Below are 19,022 nucleotides of genomic sequence, written 5' to 3' on the forward strand. Positions count from 1 at the left end.
TTTACAGAGTACCTGTGTGTTAGATTCCAGAAAGTCTTTATCTTTATCGGGAGATTCCACTGAAAGAAAATCAAATGTTTGAGATTAATGATAGGTGTTAGCATTTTACTTAAGAATTGACTAAATGACCAATTGCCCTCTTCTTTATGTATTGCAACAGTAATTTGGGTTGAACATTTTGAAGCTTATCTACTTCAGGGGGGATGTTGCAGCCTGTGTGATAGTAAGCACATGGTAGAGAAACCCTAGATTCATTGGGTTATACAGTAATGAAACGGAAACTTTGTCCCATGAGTCTAAACCAATTAGGATGTCTATCTAAATTAATCCCATTTGTTTAGTTTGGCCCATATCCCTCTCAGGCTTTCCTATCCATGTAGCTGATGATATTTTTTTCAAAAAAATTGTAATTTTACCTGCCTCTATCATCTTCTCTGGCAGCTCATTCCAGACACCCAACACTCTCTCTGAAAATCGTGTCCATCACATCCCCTTTAAATCTTTCCCTTCTCACCCTAAACATATGCCCTCCGATTTAAGCCTTTGTACCTGGTAAAAAGCCATGAATATCTATTCTATCTAATGTTTTATAGTATTATAATTATGCAAGCCTCAATACGATCACCCCTCGGCTGTCTTTTTGTTGGCTACATTGAAATCCTTGTTCCAAAGCACCCTGCCACCATTCCCCAACTCTTTCTTTGCTACATTAAAGGTTGTATTGGGGCTGCCTCCTGCATCTAGGCAGAGTTAGTTAGTTAGTTTAGTTTATTGTCATGTGTACAGAGGTACAGTGAAAAGCTTTTGTTATGTGCTAACCAGTCAGCGGAACAACAATACATGAGTACAATTGAACCATTTGCAGGGTACTGATAAATGATTAAGGGAATAACGTTTAGTGCAAGATAAAGCCAGTAAAGTCTGATCAAAGATAGTCCGAGGATCTCCAATGAGATAGATAGTAGTTCAGGACTGCTCTCTAGTTGTGGTAGGATGCCTGAACTTGTGGAATTCATCAGCTTCACCACCTGCCCTCAAATTCACATCTCCCCCCTTTCTTCGTCTCTCTATCTCCAGAAACACCTTCTACAAACCCACTGAGTCCCACAGCTTACTTAACTACACCCTCTCTCACTATTGCAAGGATGCCATCTCTCTCTCTCTCTCTCTCTCTCTCTCGCAGTTTCTGTCTCTGCTGTATCAGCACTCGAGATGAGGCTTTCCACCCCAGGACATCGATTGGAGATGTCCTCTTTCTTCAAGATACGTGATCTTCCCCAACCCCTCTGCAGTAATGAATGAAGCTCTCATGTCTCCACTGTTTCTCACAGTTCTGCTCTTGCCATATCTCCCCCGAGACAGAGCAGAGATAGACTTCTCCTGGTCCTTACCTTTCACCCCAACAGCCTCTGCATCCAATACATTATTCTCTGACATTTGCAACAGCGTCAATCTAACCCAACAAAACGTTACATCTTCCCGCCCTTACTCCATTCTGTTTTCTGCAGAGAACACTCTCTCTGTGACTATCTGGTTCAACATCCCTCCCATCTCACCACTGCGCAATCCACCCCCCCTCCCCACACTACAGGAGGTGCAACATCTGTCCCTACATCTCTTCCCTCACCTCCACTCAGACCCCCTCAGCCCTTCCAGGTGAGATAGAGGTTTATACATGCACCTCCTCCAATCTCATCTATTGCATTCAGTGCTCTCAGTGCGACCTCCTCCATATCAGTTTGGTAGCTTACAACCTGACAAGGTGAACATGAATTCTCCAATTTCAGGTAACTCCCACGCACCCAATCTCCTGCTCATTTACTCAGCTTCTCTCCCCCTCCACTCTCATCCCCCACCCCATTTCCACTTCCCCTGCCCCTGTCACCCAATTCCTTTTATTCCTCCATCTGCTCATCCCTCCATAATTCTGGCCCCCCTCCCCAATATCATGTCTATTTCCCTTCACAGATGCTGACTGACCAGCTGAGTTCATCCAGCAGTTTGTTTTTCACTCAAGATTCTACCATTTGCGGTCTCTTGAGTTTCCACCCCTCAGCTTCCTTTGTTCCAGGGAAAAAGGCTTTTGTTAATTAAGTATTCTTGTTTGTTCAACCAGCTATTCTCCAGTGAGGAAAAGATACTGAAATCGGGTCTGTCAATTGTTTAATTATCTAATAAAAAAACCTCCTTTTGAAATCTCCTCAGCATAGCCATTTAATTAGCATCAATAAATACAAGGAATGAATTTCTCAAGATATCTTTCTAGAACTGGTGGCACAGAAATTCAATAGATATTTTCTGTTCAAAAAATATCAGAACCAATTATTCATTGTAAAATGCATGCATAAAATTCCACATTATTTCATTAAATCACTGCACTAAATTAAAAAATGAAACATCTAACCGTGCAGAACTTTTCAACATACTGTAAGTTACTTTGAAAAGACCACACACACAGGTTGACATTAAAAGATATATTTTATGTTCCACCTCTGGCTTAATTCTGTACTTTCATGGGTATGGTGGCCAAGTTTATTACAAGTGTAATGGCATTCCAGTAAAATAACACCCTTTCTGGGCTGAAGAAGGGTCTCGACCCAAAACGTCACCCATTCCTTCTCTCCCGAGATGCTGCCCGACCTGCTGAGTTATTCCAGCACTTTGTGAATAAATACCTTCGATTTGTACCAGCATCTGCAGTTATTTTCTTATATATATTATACCCTTTCTGGGCTAATTAAGAATCTGGTTTCTACTTCATAGAAATTGAAAACGTGGTTCTCATGAGTTACCTGTTTCCGAAGTCACATCGGTCATCCTTGTTTTCTGGACAGAGAGTCCACCATTCATTTCTGTGGACCACAGGACCTCTTGAAGAACATTATGCGGTTTAAATATTGTGTATTTCTTAAGTCTGGAAATTAGAAAGCAGTGACAAAAGTGAAGAAGAAAAACAAACCATGAAGATTTAAGTTATAATCATGTTAGTTCGATCTCTCCAAGTAAAGTTTGCCAATTAAAGATTTTGAAAATGCTTTTTTTTTTACTTGACCACAGTTGTTATGTTGGGAACTAAAATTACATATTGGGCAAAGCAAAAACAATGACAACTACAAAGTGTCTCTAGCCCTGTAAAACATCAAGAGGTGCATAATAGGAGGGTTATTGGAAAGATGTTCAACGTGGCAACAAGAGGCTTTGAGGAGTGTCATAAAAGGAAGAGGAGTGGATAGGTTTGATCAATGCTTAAACCGTTCATTGGTTTAAGATAGGTTTAAACCATCTTAAACCTATCTTAGTTTACAGTTAAGATAAATATCTAGTTTTCAGGTCAATAGATAAAGTTTTATGTTTATTTTTAAGGTAAAACAAGCACCCTAAATGGGAGACTCTAAAGTCCCTAATGAAGAATTCCATTTGAAATAATTCCGTCCCTAAGAAATTTCATATAATGTCAGCAAAATCTATTTAATTTATTTGATTTATATTTAGAAAAGATTAGGTCATTTTCCCATCAAATATACACTCAAAGTCATGAGTTTGGAATGTTGGTCTTCTGCAAGCAAATCTGCTGATAAAATTCCTCCATTCAATTTTAATATTTTTAAACCTGATAAAAAAAATTGATTCATTGTGCCTCCAAAATGTACATTCAGCTCTGTGCTGAATCAATGCAAACAGCAAGCACATCCTGGGATGTCATTGCTATAGCATAAAATTAGCGAAAAATTAATTTTTGTTTACATTTTCTGTCTATTTTTTTTCTTTTATACTCTTACACTTTATACATGGCTTCTTCTTTCAGTGGATATAAATAATACCAAACAAAGCAGCTTCGTGTTGATTTTTTTTTGTCTTTAGATGGAAAAAACATGAGTGATGGCTCAGCAGATGCTTGCAGTCCAACTGGTGGAAGAGGAGAGGTACTTCATTTATTCAAATGCACCCTATGATTTCCATTCCCGGACTTACCCCTGCAACCAAGTGCCTTACACAATGCAAGACTGTGAAAGATACCACACTTTCAGGATCTATGGTTATAAATTATATTCACTGAAAGACAATGCCATTTGTCCTTCCGCTGACTGGATAGCAAGCAACAAAAGCTTTTCACTCTACCTCAGTACACATGACAATAAACTAAACTAAACTATGTACGTAATATAAGAATGTAGGAAGAAAGTTAGGCAGGAAATGGAAGGATGGCAAGAGAGTTTCACATGCCCGAGGTCGAAAATTAGATTCAGGATTAGTCAACCCGCAGGACACGGGTTTGATCATTTAATCCTGAAAGATGGAGACATTTCTTTTAATGGGGTGTTGTAAATCTTTGGAGTAAATCTACCTCAATCTTCCTTTCTATGTCAGGGGGCAAGTAGGCAGGTAATTGGATATAAGACCATAAAACACACCAAATTAGCCCATTTGGCCCATCGAGTTTGCTTCATCATTCATTCATGGCAAATCTATTTATTCCTCTCAGCCCCATTCCATTGCCTTCTCCTCTTATGTTAACCAAATCATCCTCGGGATAATGGACAAGACCAGCCAAGATATTATGGAAAGACTGAACATGTTTGAAGATCTGTATGATCCACTCCAGCATTTGTTTCTTCTGAATAATTCTTGAATATTATAGTCATATTGCTAAGTTTATACTGGGAGAGTGGCCTTTATAACAATGAGATATTTTATATGAATCTTAGTCAATGCATAGATATTTAATGCATAGATATTTAAAAACAAAATTGTCAGAAGACACGTACCGTTCATTTAGAATTTCTTCCATTAACTTTGTTTCAGGTGCAACTTTGATACGAATAAGATCTTCAAAGATTGAATGAGCGAAGGGAAGTTGTTTCATTTTTTCCCGGTTTTCAGAGTCCTGAAAAGTGGAAACAGCACCACAGTTCACAAACTGTCTGCACAGTTCACACCCAAACAGTGCCCACTATTCACACCCAAATAGTGACCACAGTTCACACCCAAATGATTCTCACAGTTCACACCTAAGCAATTCAGACCAGTTGTTCATAATTCACAGCCATACAGTGACCTAGAAACTCAATTGCAAAGTGCTGATTTTTTCAGCATTATATGATTAAAAATGAGTTTCTCCCTGGGATGTAACATAGTATTGACATTTATGGACTATTTAGCATCACTCTGGAAAATTGACTATGCATTTTCTAGTGCAACTCTTGAGAGTGTCAGACACGATTTTAACTTTAGTCTCATAGCAAAGGATGCCATTTCCCAAGTAACCTGCTTTGGAGAGTTGCTGGGGAAATTGGCCTTTTTTGTCTCAGAATGCACATTGCTGGGCTCCCCTGGGAGAAATGTATTTTAAACAAAATCTGAAAATCCTTGAAATATTCAGCAGATTATAACTTCCGAGGAGAAAGAAAAACAGAATCAATGATTTTAGTCAACAACCATTTATCAGAGGTTTTCCATTAAAACAACAATATCTATGTTTACCTAGGTTGAGACCCTGTTGAGCTAAGTCCTATTACTTCTATACCTTCACTGCCAACTTATAGTGAATTAATGACAACGATCAGGTTGGATGACAACGAACACAGAGAATGCAATATAATGCAGAATCTTTTTAATACATGTGGAGCACCTAAACATAATTAACAGCAGGCTTTAATATGCAAGCAAATAAAGCAATATAAATGTATAAGTGTGATGCTGTAACAGAATATTTAGGTGACAGAAATGGCATAACAATTGACATGTAGCAAACATCCATGTAACAAAATGTAGGGAGGAATCACTGAATCTCCTCAAAGATAATCATTTGGAACATTTTATCAGTTTCTAAATAAATATTGGAATATGTGCATAAAATGCAAAGGCCGTGGCGAAGAGCAACTCTGGTTATTTGTACTTGGTTACATTGGACAAACAGACACAAACACTTATTCCTTTGGGGTGAAAAAAGACTGGACAAGAGCCATGTGTTTTAAATCAAATAGTAGTTCATAGAATGAATGAATATACAGTCATATGAATGAATATACAAGTCATAAATAAAAAGGCATATATAGAAATATATTAAAGAATCTGGAATTTATCTGACAATATGATTCATGAGAAAGTGGTAGATGTATCTCAAGAACAAAAGTTGTTTTTTTATTGCAGAGGAACACAAATATTTTGCCACGATCTAATTGAAGACTTGGAAATTGAGAGGGCTGCAAATTGGAGATGAGAAACAGGATATATATATTCGCCTGTAAAAATAATTCAATCAGCGAAGTTAAAGAGCAGCAACTTGGACACTCTTAAAGTATCAATTACTTCATATTTCATTTCTGGTCCATAGCTGCTCAATCGAAGTGGAGGCCAATACAAACATACTACATCAGTGCTGTCACCAAAATGTGAAGTGTGGAAAGCAAGCAACATGAACTGCTTTAACATTGGCTAAACGTATTGATGTATTATAGAAGATAGACACAAAATGCTGGAGTAACTCAGCTGGACAGGCAGCATCTCTGGAGAGAAGGAATGAGTGACGTTTTGGGTCGAGACACTTCTTCATTTTGTATGCATCTTTGGTGTAAACCAACATCTGCAGCTCCATCTGAGGATGTTCTTTAGTGGAGCTGGGGAAAGATGGCACTGAGCAAATCTTAAAAGATCTTAATAATTGAAGAAAATTGAATTTAACTACGATACTGACTAGTATCTGCCAAACAAACTAATAAGTAGTTTAAAAGACACAAAGTGCTGGAATAACTCAGTGGGACAGGCTGCATCGCTGGAAGACATGGATAGGTGACAATCTGTGCCACTGTATGTTTCTTTTTTTCCTAGTCAGATGTGCAGCACTTTGGTCAACGTGGGTTGTTTTTAAATGTGCTATACAAATAAATTGACTTGACTTGACTTGACTTCAGACTTGCGTGTAATAAATAGTTCAGTATTGGTTCTAAGTTATTTTCAGTGATTTAGAATCAGATTACTCATTCTTGATAGAAATACAATTTTTTTGATGAATACATCTTCAGATTAATAAAACAACACTAAGGTTTAGCTCCTGAATATATGGATGAACATGTTTTAATGTAAGGGGATAAAAAAACAATCATGTTGCCAATTTGTTCTGGACTTTGCTTTTGAGATTATACAAATAAATCAAGGTGGAAATGTGCACAATGTATTTATTTCAGAAAAACCAAGCAATTTATTCTCAGGTTTGCTAATTGTGCCAATAGTGGAAATTTTAGTCAAGGAAATTAAAATATTTAATCTCCTCCATGAGGGTACTGATTACTAATAAATTATTGTTTCATCTGTTTGATTAAAGGAGTCCTACCACAGGCTAAACATTCAGACTATTACCAATATTCGAGTATTTTGGTTCTCATCTGCCACAGGAAAGGTGATGTCACAGACCATTAAGAACAGGGTGGTTCCCAGAGTGGAAACTGCATGATCAAACTCTTCTGTGAAGACAGGGTGATCATCGTGTATTTGGATTCCTGGAAAGAGAGGTAGATTTTAAGATACTTGTAAAATGACACGGAAAGATACAACTACCAGTTTAAAACTAATAGAATGATTTGGTCTATCAAATAATTCCTAATGTGGAACACGTAACTTATCATGTGATCTACTATCTTACACTCTTGTACTTAGTATGTTTGTGCCTAATGAATAGCACTGAACTGCATGCAAAAAGGAATTTAATTGTACTTACGTACACGTGACAATGAAGTGCCATTGAAACACAAGGTGCTGGAGAATTCTGACAAACATAGTGGTTAACTTACCAGTTTTAAAATGTGCCATTATGTGCAGAATGAAAACGATAAACCTTCCTGCATTGCTGAGCCAAGTTGACTTGATGTACAGTATCCTTTTGTTAGCGTCATAGTAAAATCCCTTGTTGTATGACCTATTTTGGCAGCAGGTGGCTTGTTCATTGGGAACACTGTCGGCCATGAGAAGCGTTAAAGGATTGTGGTCACAGCTAGTGCAGAGTAGGTGGATGATAGAACACCCATATCGGTAGATTACAAAATGGTGTGGGCTCAGGTTTCCTAGATCAGTTGGAATGAGTCGCTCATCATTCAATGGGATGGGATATGGTGGATTATCACAGCGTTCTATAAAGAGAAACATAATGTTAAGTACCATGAGGCAATCAGGCGGTAAGAATGGATTCACGCAATGAATATGTCAGAGGTTTTGAAACTATGCTATCAATTCAGTAGATGTGGTTAATTCTATGAGAAATGACTGTTGGATTCTATCTGTCAACTTCCACTGTCCAAGTAACTTAAAGTTACGAGTTGCAGAGCTTTCAGTCAGAGGGGGAAATTGTGGAGGCCAGTTTCAGGCAGGAAAGGCTCCTCGTCCTATTTATTTGAGAGATTGGCTCAATGCCACACAAAAGCAGGTAGCTTTGTTAAGATATGTACATGGAGAGACCAGGCAACAGAAAGTTCACAAAATACACCAATCACAAACAAGTATCACAATAAAGGTGAATACATAAGCCAGTATGAGACGAAATTAGTTGGCTCTGACCAATAATTGTACAATTAAACTAATCTCATTTTAATTGAGATTTTATTTAATACATGTACTCAGCATTAATTCATTGGTAAATTCTCAATTTGTATTGGAGTGACGAGTTTGCATAATATCAGCACCCTACCTGCGTTGATGTCACGCTGAGGATTTATTAATGTTTGTTTAATCTCTTCAAGTCTTTTCAGAAGAGGAGAGGATAGTAGGATCTCTGTTAGCTCCTCATTGTAAGGAGGAGTTGAAACTGCCATTGGCACCACTTCTGCATAAACAAAACATTTATAGATATAATGACATGCATAATTTCTGATGTTTCTCTTACACATTTCTCAGAGCACATCCACATCATCACACTCTATAGTTAGTTGGCAATATACATGCAGATGATATGATATGAAATCAACATCACCCAAGGTTGTTAGTTCAAATCTTCAAGACAGAAATTTGCCAATCCAGCTAAAATGATCAGAAGGTGTCGTGTTGCCATTACAGCCCAATTGCTTGGCTAATGTTAATAAAGAAAGTGATTTGGAATTGCTGCCTTGTCTGGTACACAGGCAAATCCAGTCCCACACAGTCAATGCAGGAAGAAACTGCACATGCTGATTTATACCAAAGATGGACACAAAATGCTGGATTAACTCAGTGGGTCAGGCAGCATCTCTGAAGAAAAGGAACAGGTGATGTTTTGGGTAGAGTCTGGAGACAGGTCTCGACCCGAAACGTCAACTATTCATTTTCTCCAGAGATGTTTCCTGACCCACTGAGTTACTCCAGCACTTTGTGTCTATGTCACACAGTCAGGGTTTCCTCAGAATGAATAAACAAGGAACTGCAGATACTGGTTTACACAAAAGGACACAAAGTGCTGGAGTAATTCTGTCTGAAGAAGGGTCCTGGCCTGAAACATCACCTATCCATGATCTCCAGAGATATTGCTTGACCCGCTGAGTTATTCCAGCACCTTGTGTCCTTTTAAGCATTCATCAGGGTTGCTCTCACCCTCCTATTGCATCTTCTCTGGAAGTATGATCTTAACATGGTTTGTGCATATGGCAGAGTTCCCACAGCACTCTAGATGAAATTAGAACTGTGCAGCCATGGTGTCATTGTGAATATTTCTAGCTTCTTGAACGACTCACCACAACCAGGAATGGCCTCACAAGGATTCATTCTTGAGCAAAAGAAGAAGAAAAGGCCCAACCCTAGATGGTACCTGTTCATTTCTTTCTATGGATGATGCTTCAGCCAATGAGATCCTCCAGCAGTTTATTTTTGCCTGAGTCCAGAATCTGCAGTCTCTCAGTTTATCTCTTGACCTATTCTATTAACCAGGTCTGCCAGGAAGTCTGTGGGTGTATTTTAGTTTCAGAACTTTGAGATGCAGAGGGATCTAGACATCCAAGGGCATGAATTGCAAAATACCACAGCAAGTATTGAGGAAAGCTAACAGAGCATTGACAGTTATTGCTAAGGCAATTGAGTACAACAGTAGGAAGATAATGCTTCAGTAAAGGAAAGACCCAAAGTGTTGGAGTAACTCAGCAGGTCAGGCAGCAACCCTGGAGAACATGGACAGATGACGTTTTGGGTCGGGACCCTTCACCCCAAAAGGTGATGGTTAGGGTCCTGACCCGAAAGGTCACCTGTCTATGTTCTCCAGGGATGCTGCCTGACCAACTGTGTTACTCCAGCATTTTTTGTCTTTCATTGCTAAACCAGCAATTGCAGATCCTTGTTTCTACATTTTGAATGCTTCAGTTAAGTAGGATACTCATGAAACATGGAAAATCTGTGAACTTAAGATGCCTGTGGTGGCCAAATTGCTTAAGATTAAAGAATGAGACAAACAAATTTCTGGACATAAAAAATGTAAACTATTGTGGGGTTTGAGCTGATAGATCAGCCATGATGATATCAAATGGCAAAACAAATTCAAGTGTCCAAATGGAAGAGGCCTGGTCTTATGTTTCCTATTTCTAAAGAGGCAAAGATGCAACTGGTGTTCAGTGACTACTTGCATGTGCTCTTGCGTGTGGCACGAGGCTGGTACACACTTGGGCTTGGCAATATAAATCATTCTGATGTAATCAGAACAACCAGGATAAATGGTTTTGAGAGCTAAATAAACTTTTGGAGATTCAGGGCCATTCAGTCAGCTGTTCTCTGCTTTTATGCCAGAGGTAGCCACCTGGTGTACTGTTTAATAATATGCTGACAGCTTTGCAGCTATTTTTACTACAACATCCAGCCATTGATGTTGAAAAATGTTTTAGGGTTTCAGGCTCACCGTTTGTCAAGGATAAATCTGTTCCTGGTTTCTGAACAGTGATTGATTTTAATGCACTATCAAAGACAAACCGGCCAACATGGTTCACGAGCTGCAGAGAAAATAACAAAATGCAAAGTTTAATTTGCTTTATACTTTGGATGAAAGGAAGGCTGGCAGCTAAATATCAACTAGTGACATTTTAAAACAAATCACAAATTGCTTCACACCTAATGAATTGCTGCAGACAATCTACCCTTTTTATTACGGACCTCTAAATACCAGATTTTGATGATAGCAGATAGTCTGTCCCCACAGTAATCAAACGCCACTTTTTCTTTAAAAGTACGACTGCTAGTTACACTGTGGGAGTCACTGAAATGGACAAGCAATTGCTTCTATCGATACTTGTGCAATGATACTCTATTAAATAAACAATGTAAAAAACAGCCTTTAGTATTTTTTAACTTGCACTAACAAAAATACATTTTTACCTGTTAAAATTTAGAACTTTGTATGTGAAAACAACTTGTTGTTTCATGGAGTGACGTTAAGTGGCTGGAGCGAATGTATTTCTCGGATATAGCAGATAATCGTCACTAATGGACACTCCACCCCTCCCCCCCTTCCCCATGGTCTGTTATAATGAGGGTTATCTGTATTCACTGGTTTAGTGGAGGAAACGCAGCAGTCAATTTGCACACAGCAAACTCCCATGAACAGTAATTTGGTAATAACTAGGTCATCTCTTTTAGTGACATTGTCTGAAGAATACCTGTTGCCAGGACAGAGGCTAGCACCCACTTTTCTCAAAAATAGCTTTTTATTGATGTCTTCCTGAGACATCAAATGGTACAATACATATTATTTCTTGAAGAGAGCTGCTTATATTTGCTGCATTCCCATCCTAGGTTATATTTTCTCTTGCTCTCCCAAGTAATTATATGGCAGCCACAGCTATTGCCTCCCATAACTATTTGATGTCTTAACATTATTAAACACCTACTATGTGCATTATAATGCTTAATAGTTAAGTTAACTAGTTTTTAAACCACTGAGCTAATTCCTTGTAATTCCTGCAATAATGTGGCTTATACTCTTAATGTATATTATGCATGTTTTCCTTGAGTAGCAATGTCTGACTGTGGAGGGTTGGTGCGAGCTTCTGGAGGGCATGCGTGTGATTCTACTATCTCCTGCAACACCCCATCAGCCCACTATTGATACATATTAAACCATTATATTAATCGTGCCATTTGTTGCATTGTATTTCTGTTTCATGACTAACTTTGGTCCTTGTTTGATTTCTTATCTCTGGATCGATCTGATCTTGAGTGGACAGAGCCGAACCACCTGGATATCCAAATCGTTCATTTGCCTTTTCAATGATTTCTCTAGAGATAGTGATGTGTCCAGAGTTGATTTTACAAACCAAGGTATGTAGATGGCAAAATAGTTCCTCAAGTTGCTGCCTTGCTCCTCCTCCTGAAAAGTAAACATGGAGAGTTATAGATGTTAATAAATATTTGGCACAGTGACAATGTTGTATGACAAGGCTGGTACTGTGAAGGACACATTGTGTTAGAGTAACTCAGCAGGTCAGGAAGCCTCTCTGGAGAATGTGGATAGGTGACGTTTCGTGTCAAGACCCTTCTTTAGACATTGTGAGGGGAAGGAGAAAACTGGAAGAACCCACGTGTTTCCCAACCACACCGTGTCTTCTTGTTATCTTGGTGTTATATGGTGTTAATTTGCTCAAGAATTTACATTAGACGAATTGTATCATTTTTTATCATTGAAAATGACACATCTGATTGAATTTGTAGATTGGCTGTGATTTACACCCTGTGCTTAATTACTATTCTACCTTTTGATTAATGGTGATTTTACATTGACCATGACTCATATTGCTGAAATTTAAGTAATAAATTCCAGTGGTTATTATATATATGAAGCAATTACGCTTCATGGACTTTTGATAGCTAGATAAAACTTGGATCCTCTAAATCTCCTACCTTTTAGCAATGGCTTCCAACAAGGTAAAAGAAATAAATCTTGCCGTTCCCCAACGACCCCCCTCGTGATCTGTCTGGTCACCACTCTGTCTCCTCTGCTCCAGAAAAAACAAGAGTAACCTATCGAATCTCTTCTTCTAAGTGAAATGCTTCAAACCAGGTAACATCCTAGCAAAAAATAATGGACTCTTGATCCCATTTCCTTCAGTTACCAGATATCTTCTCTCAACTACCCCCCCCGAACAATGTGAGATAGAATTCCCTTGGACCTCACCTTTCACCATATCAATCACTACATCCACAATGTCAACCTATGTCATTTCTGCCAGCTGCAATGTGACCCCACCACCAGTCGCATCTTCCTCTCCTTACCCTTTCTGTTCTCCGCAAGAACCACCTTCTCCGTGAGTCTTTGATTTTTTCATCCCTAGCTACTCACCTCTCGTTGTACCCTAGCATTTTCACTTGAAACTGTATGTGCTGAAGTACTTTTCCCTACACTCCCTCACCACCATCCAAGGAGCCTAACAGCCCTTCACAGGTCAGACAAAGATTCACATGCCCCTCCTTTAACCTCGTCAACTATATTCAGTATTTATTCACAAAATGCTGGAGTAACTCAGCAGGTCAGGCAGCATCTCAGGAGAGAAGGAATGGGTGACGTTTCGGGTCGAGACCCTTCTTCAGACTGATGTCAGGGGGGCGGGACAAAGGAAGGATATAGGTGGAGACAGGAAGATAGAGGGAGATCTGGGAAGGAGGAGGGGAAGAGAGGGACAGAGGAACTATCTAAAGTTGGAGAAGTCGATGTTCATACCACTGGGCTGCAAGCTGCCCAGGCGAAATATGAGGTGCTGTTCCACCAATTTCCAGTGGGCCTCACTATGGCACTGGAGGAGGCCCATGACAGAAAGGTCAGGCTGGGAATGGGAGGGGGAGTTGAAGTGCTCGGCCACCGGGAGATCAGGTTAGTCAATGCGGACCGAGCGCAAGTGTTGAGCGAAGCGATCGCCGAGCCTGCGCTTGGTTTCGCCGATGTAAATAAGTTGACATCTAGAGCAGCGGATGGAATAGATGAGGTTGGAGGAGGTGCAGGTGAACCTTTGTCTCACCTGGAAAGACTGTTTGGGTCCTTGGATGGAGTTGAGGGGGGAGGAAAACAACTGAACATGAATCCTGAAGCAGACTATTGGCACTACGGATATATTTGTTACCTTTCATTGTGTCCAATGGTTCATTATTAGCAGCAGTTGTGGTTTCCATCTTGTCTACTGTTACCCATTTTTCTTCTACACTTGGGCATTCATAAGGGTTTAAACATTCTAACATATCCTAAAGTGAAAAAGAACCATTTTTAGAAGATTTGGAATCTAAAATTCAATAGAAATCGCAACTATTCTTGAATGACATCAGAAAGCCTATCTTCACACAAAGGGTAATGGAAACCCATGTCTCTTGAATTGCCGAGTGCCAATTCTAGGAAATTGACAAGTATTTTTCTGGAAAAATATATCAAGGGATATGAAGTAAAAGGAACTTGAATTATAAATCAAACAAAACCCGAATGAAGTTGTGAAGTAAAATTAGATTAGAACCAAGTAGGTTGTCTTTCTACCCTGTAATTTGGTGGAAGTGAATGGGTAAAGAAGGACAGTTTGGGTTGGGGATTGTCAAGGGATGGGGAAAGAGCCTCAGGACATTTTGGTGTGGGACAGAGATGTGGAGAAATAAGTTGTCCAAATTGAACGCGAGACATCCGGGGTCGGGAAATTATCAAAGTCACAGAGGACATCAGAAATGTCATGGATGGAAATGAAAAGAGATTGAACAATGTGAGAAGGAATAGGAAGCAACTGGACTAAGGCAGGATGAAATAATTGATCCATTATAGTTTGTTCTGCTTGTGGATCTGAGTTAGAAGTAGAAGTGAGTTGTGAATGACCTGAAAACTGAATAGGATAACAGGAGATGAATGATAAAAAGTACAGGGATGATTTCACATTAGAGTTGAATGGAATTGAGTAGAACAGGTCTCCATTCTCTCAAGTCATTAAAGGCTCTTAAAGGTGGATGATGAGATGTTACCCTTGGATGGATAATCTTGCACTAGGGGAACAAGCTCTAGATAATGATAATGAGATCTGACATGAAGATCAGGAGGGATTTTTTCATTTAGGGGCTGTCAAGTCATGAAATTCTCTGATGTTCAAATCAATGAGCACACCAAACACTGATAACATTTGTGATCTGGAGAAATAAAAAATTATGGAGTATTGTGATTAATCAGCCACCATCCTGTAGAAGGGTGGATCAGGTTTTAGTGGCTATATACCTAATCCTTCTCTTATTTCACGATCTTACCTACCAACAACAAAGTTTCAGCATCAGCTTAGATTTTTGAACTGTAATATAATGTAATGACTGAATTATTTCAGACTTTTAATAACAATATGTATTATTATGGTGGTTATCATGCAAGATTTTTGACCTTATTTTTTAAATTCAATACTTTAAAAAAAGCATTTTGAACCTTTAGCTCCTGCATCTGATGGCTGATATGTCGATAAAATGCCTGTAGGTCACTCTTCTGCTTATTCAGCTGCGAAGCAAGGTGAAGATTCTGGTCCTCCAGTTTATCAAACAAGGTGCGGACACTAAAATCCTCCAATTCAATCTCTTGTGCTCTTTTAGCTGTTAAAAAATAAAACCTGTAAAGTACATGTTCTTGTACATTAATAAACAGTTTTAATTGACTATATAATGCAGTGATGTTTTCAATCTTTACAGGTGCTGAAATCTGATATTTGTTCCCTTCCCAAGTTAATTCAATACCAATAAAACTAAATAATAACGGCAAACAAAATTTATAATTCAGTACTGTCCTTAATGTCCTCCAGTTGCTCTAAACCTTCAGTCCTGCAGAATGCTGAAACTCTGGGTCATAGGTAAATATAAAGTCTGAAGAAGGGTCTCGACCCGAAACGTCACCCATTTTGTGATACCTTCGATAGGTAAATATAGTGGTGAGTTTGGAGAAGAATTTAGAAATTTGATCTAATATTTGACTTTTTTTTAAATGTGAAAAATATGCATGAAGGTAATAGGGTAATTCTTGTGAATAATCATTTATATGTGAAACCATACGTAAAGCAGGACAACAATTTGGCACTTCAATGATCAATTCACCTGAATACAACTGTGGTTTTCCTGATATCCCTGACACAGCTAATGACATCTTAAGTTATCACTGTGTTTACTCACCACACAGATTGGAGATGATAAATGTGATTTATGATTCAGGATTAAGTTCTGAAACTTGGTTGCACTTGTGTTTTTAAAAAAAAAGATGGCACAGTCAACAGTGGGAGAACTCAGGCCATTTTGGAGGTGGATCAATATGGAATTGCATGGATGCAGAGAGACTTTATCTGGTTTCTACCTGTGACTCCACGACAGGGAATCAGTTTGAGTTTTGTGATGGGATCTTCTGCAATACCCAGCAGTAACAAACTCATGGCATTCAACATGAAGAGCGTAGTCTCCCAGTTCTACAGAACCTTCTCTGAGAGCTTGGTGAGAGTCAGCCCTCTGGTCTTTTCATCTAAGTTACTCCAGCACTTTGTGTTTTCTTTTGTAAACCAGCATCTGCAGTTCCTTGTTTCTGAAGATCTGAACCCAGTGCTGAACCTAAATCCTATGGATTTTTATTTTCATTAAAATATACTTACAAACTGAAGTAGTGATAAATAAATGAGCTGCTATATCAATAGGGGAAATTGATAGAAAATATGCCGATTTATAGTGGTAAGGCATCCTTTCAATATGGGAAGGCAGGGATGTAGCTACTTTGTTATTACCTATAACGTGGGTTGACTCTTCTGTTTCTGCTCCTTCTCCAGCTCCTCGGGGTCCAAGAGCTTCATAGAAATCCAAGCTAAGAGAAAATATTGCATCTTGTCACTGCACTGAATTAATGCACAAGCCACAAGGAAATCCACAGTCCCACAGCTCCAGTGACCCGAGTTTGATCCTGGCCTGTACTGATGTCTGTATGCAATTCTCCTTGTCAACGTGTGTGTCTCCCAAGTGTTTCAGATTCCTCCCACAAGTCAAAAAATGTGTGGGCAGGTAGGTTAATTGGCCACTTTCGATACCACCTAGTGAACAGATGAGAGGTGGGATGTGGAGGAGTTAAGGGCCTGTCCCACTTAGGCGATTTTAAGGCGACTGCCGTGGACTAGGCTCTTGCCGAACGTTCACCAGGGTGTTGCGGGCATGATCGTGAGGAGTCTTCAATGAATGTGGATTTCTGCGCGTCGCGGAAATTTTTTCCAGATAGAAGTTTCTCGACGACAGCTGGCTTGTAGCCAGGTATCGTAGCTTATTGCGGGCGCTGTCGCATGCTGTCCCCAGGTTTGCTAGGTTGTCGCAGATGCATTTAGAAGCACATAATATTAAATTAAGAAAAGGCATTTGAAGATACCAGAAGATAGTTTTGTTTAACCAATTTATTTACCGTCAGGACATTTGACAGGTAGATTGGAGGCGACAGTTTGGCGGTCAGGTAAGCGTGGGAATTTCGCGATGTTTCCAAAGACGGTGTAATCTCTTAGCCAGGTGCTAGTTTCACAAAAAAAGTAACTTGTATCGACCTGACTCGGCATTGTCGTGGTCATTGTCGTAGGGTAAAAGAACATTTCGGGGATCTGCTACGACTTTGACAGTCGCCGGCAGTCGCCGGCAGTCGCCTTAAACATCACGCAACTGGGACAGGCCCTTTAGATTCATGGAATTATACAACATGGGAACAGGCTCTTTGGTTTAACTTGTCCATGCCAACCAAGTTGTCTACTGAGCTAGTCCCATTTAACTGCACGTGGCCTATATCCCTCTGAGCCTTTATCATCCATGTACCTGTAAAAATGTCTTTCAAACATTGTATTTCTTTCCATCTCTACAGCTTTCTCTTGTAACTTGTTTTACATACCCAACATCCTCTGTGTGATGGATTTGCCCCCCAGATCCCTTTTAATTATTTCCTCTCTTCCCTTAAAGCTATGCCCTCTAATTTTAGACTTCCCTATCCTGGGAAATAAACTGTAATCATCCACTCTATCCAAGCCCATCATGATTTTGTATATCCCTTTAAGGTTACGCTTCTATCTGCTCTGCTCCAGGAAAATATAAACTCACTGCCTGTCCAATTTCTACATACAACTCAAGTCTTCCAGTACTGGAGCATCCTTGTGAATCTGTTCGGTACCCTTGCACAATTAATGTGGCATCTTGGTTGGCATGAGCAAGATGGACCAAAGGGCCTGTTTCCATGCTGTGTGACTCTATGACTCCAACAGGCATTAGGTCTGATGCAAAGGCTTTGTCAGTAGTTCCATCAATTGGCCATCTTTGGTAGTGAAACAAAGAGAATTTCCCAGATGGAGGAAATACATTACGGTAGCCAAGGTTATGCTGCATTAGGGCACCAACATGCTGTACAACTGTGCCAGCCTTCACCAAAGGCATTCACAAACCAGGAAATGTTATGACATTACTTTGCTACTCAATATTTTAGCTGCCACAAAGAGCTTCCTAGATAAATATGTTATTTCCTTAAGTGTCAAAAAAATCAAAGGACCACTTTGTAAAACAAGGGATGATCTTTGTGGATTTCACCTCATTATCTGAACTGTGTGGTGCTAGTTTTTGATTAGCAGAAGCTTTTCTGATTAGCTCCCTCTTGCTTACCTATCTTTCATTATGACATATCCAGGTGGGATGTAAGGTTCCCCCAAACTGCGCCATTTTGGTTTCCACTTCTGCATGGGATTTAATGAAGACTGGACAGGCTTCAACATCAGGGCTGCCACAGTGAACATTGCAGTCATCACAGCCAGGACACTAAGAGTTCCTGAAGAAAACAACAGGGTGCGTATATTAACATTCCTGTTTCTCAATTATATAAATCATCTGTATAAAGGTTTAAGGACTGAAACGAAAATTGCGAGTTATCATAAAACATTGATCAAACACAATAACATGTACAGCATTATTATATCATGAAAAAATGTTGCATGCTAAATGAATATTCCATATCATATCATATACATTGTCTCTTTAAGACAAAGGTAATTTGTGAAAAATAGTTTAATATTAACGGCGGCACAGTGGCACAGCAGTAGCGTTGCTGC

This window comes from Rhinoraja longicauda, chromosome 32 (genome assembly GCF_053455715.1).
Source record: "Rhinoraja longicauda isolate Sanriku21f chromosome 32, sRhiLon1.1, whole genome shotgun sequence".
NCBI lineage: Eukaryota > Metazoa > Chordata > Chondrichthyes > Rajiformes > Arhynchobatidae > Rhinoraja > Rhinoraja longicauda.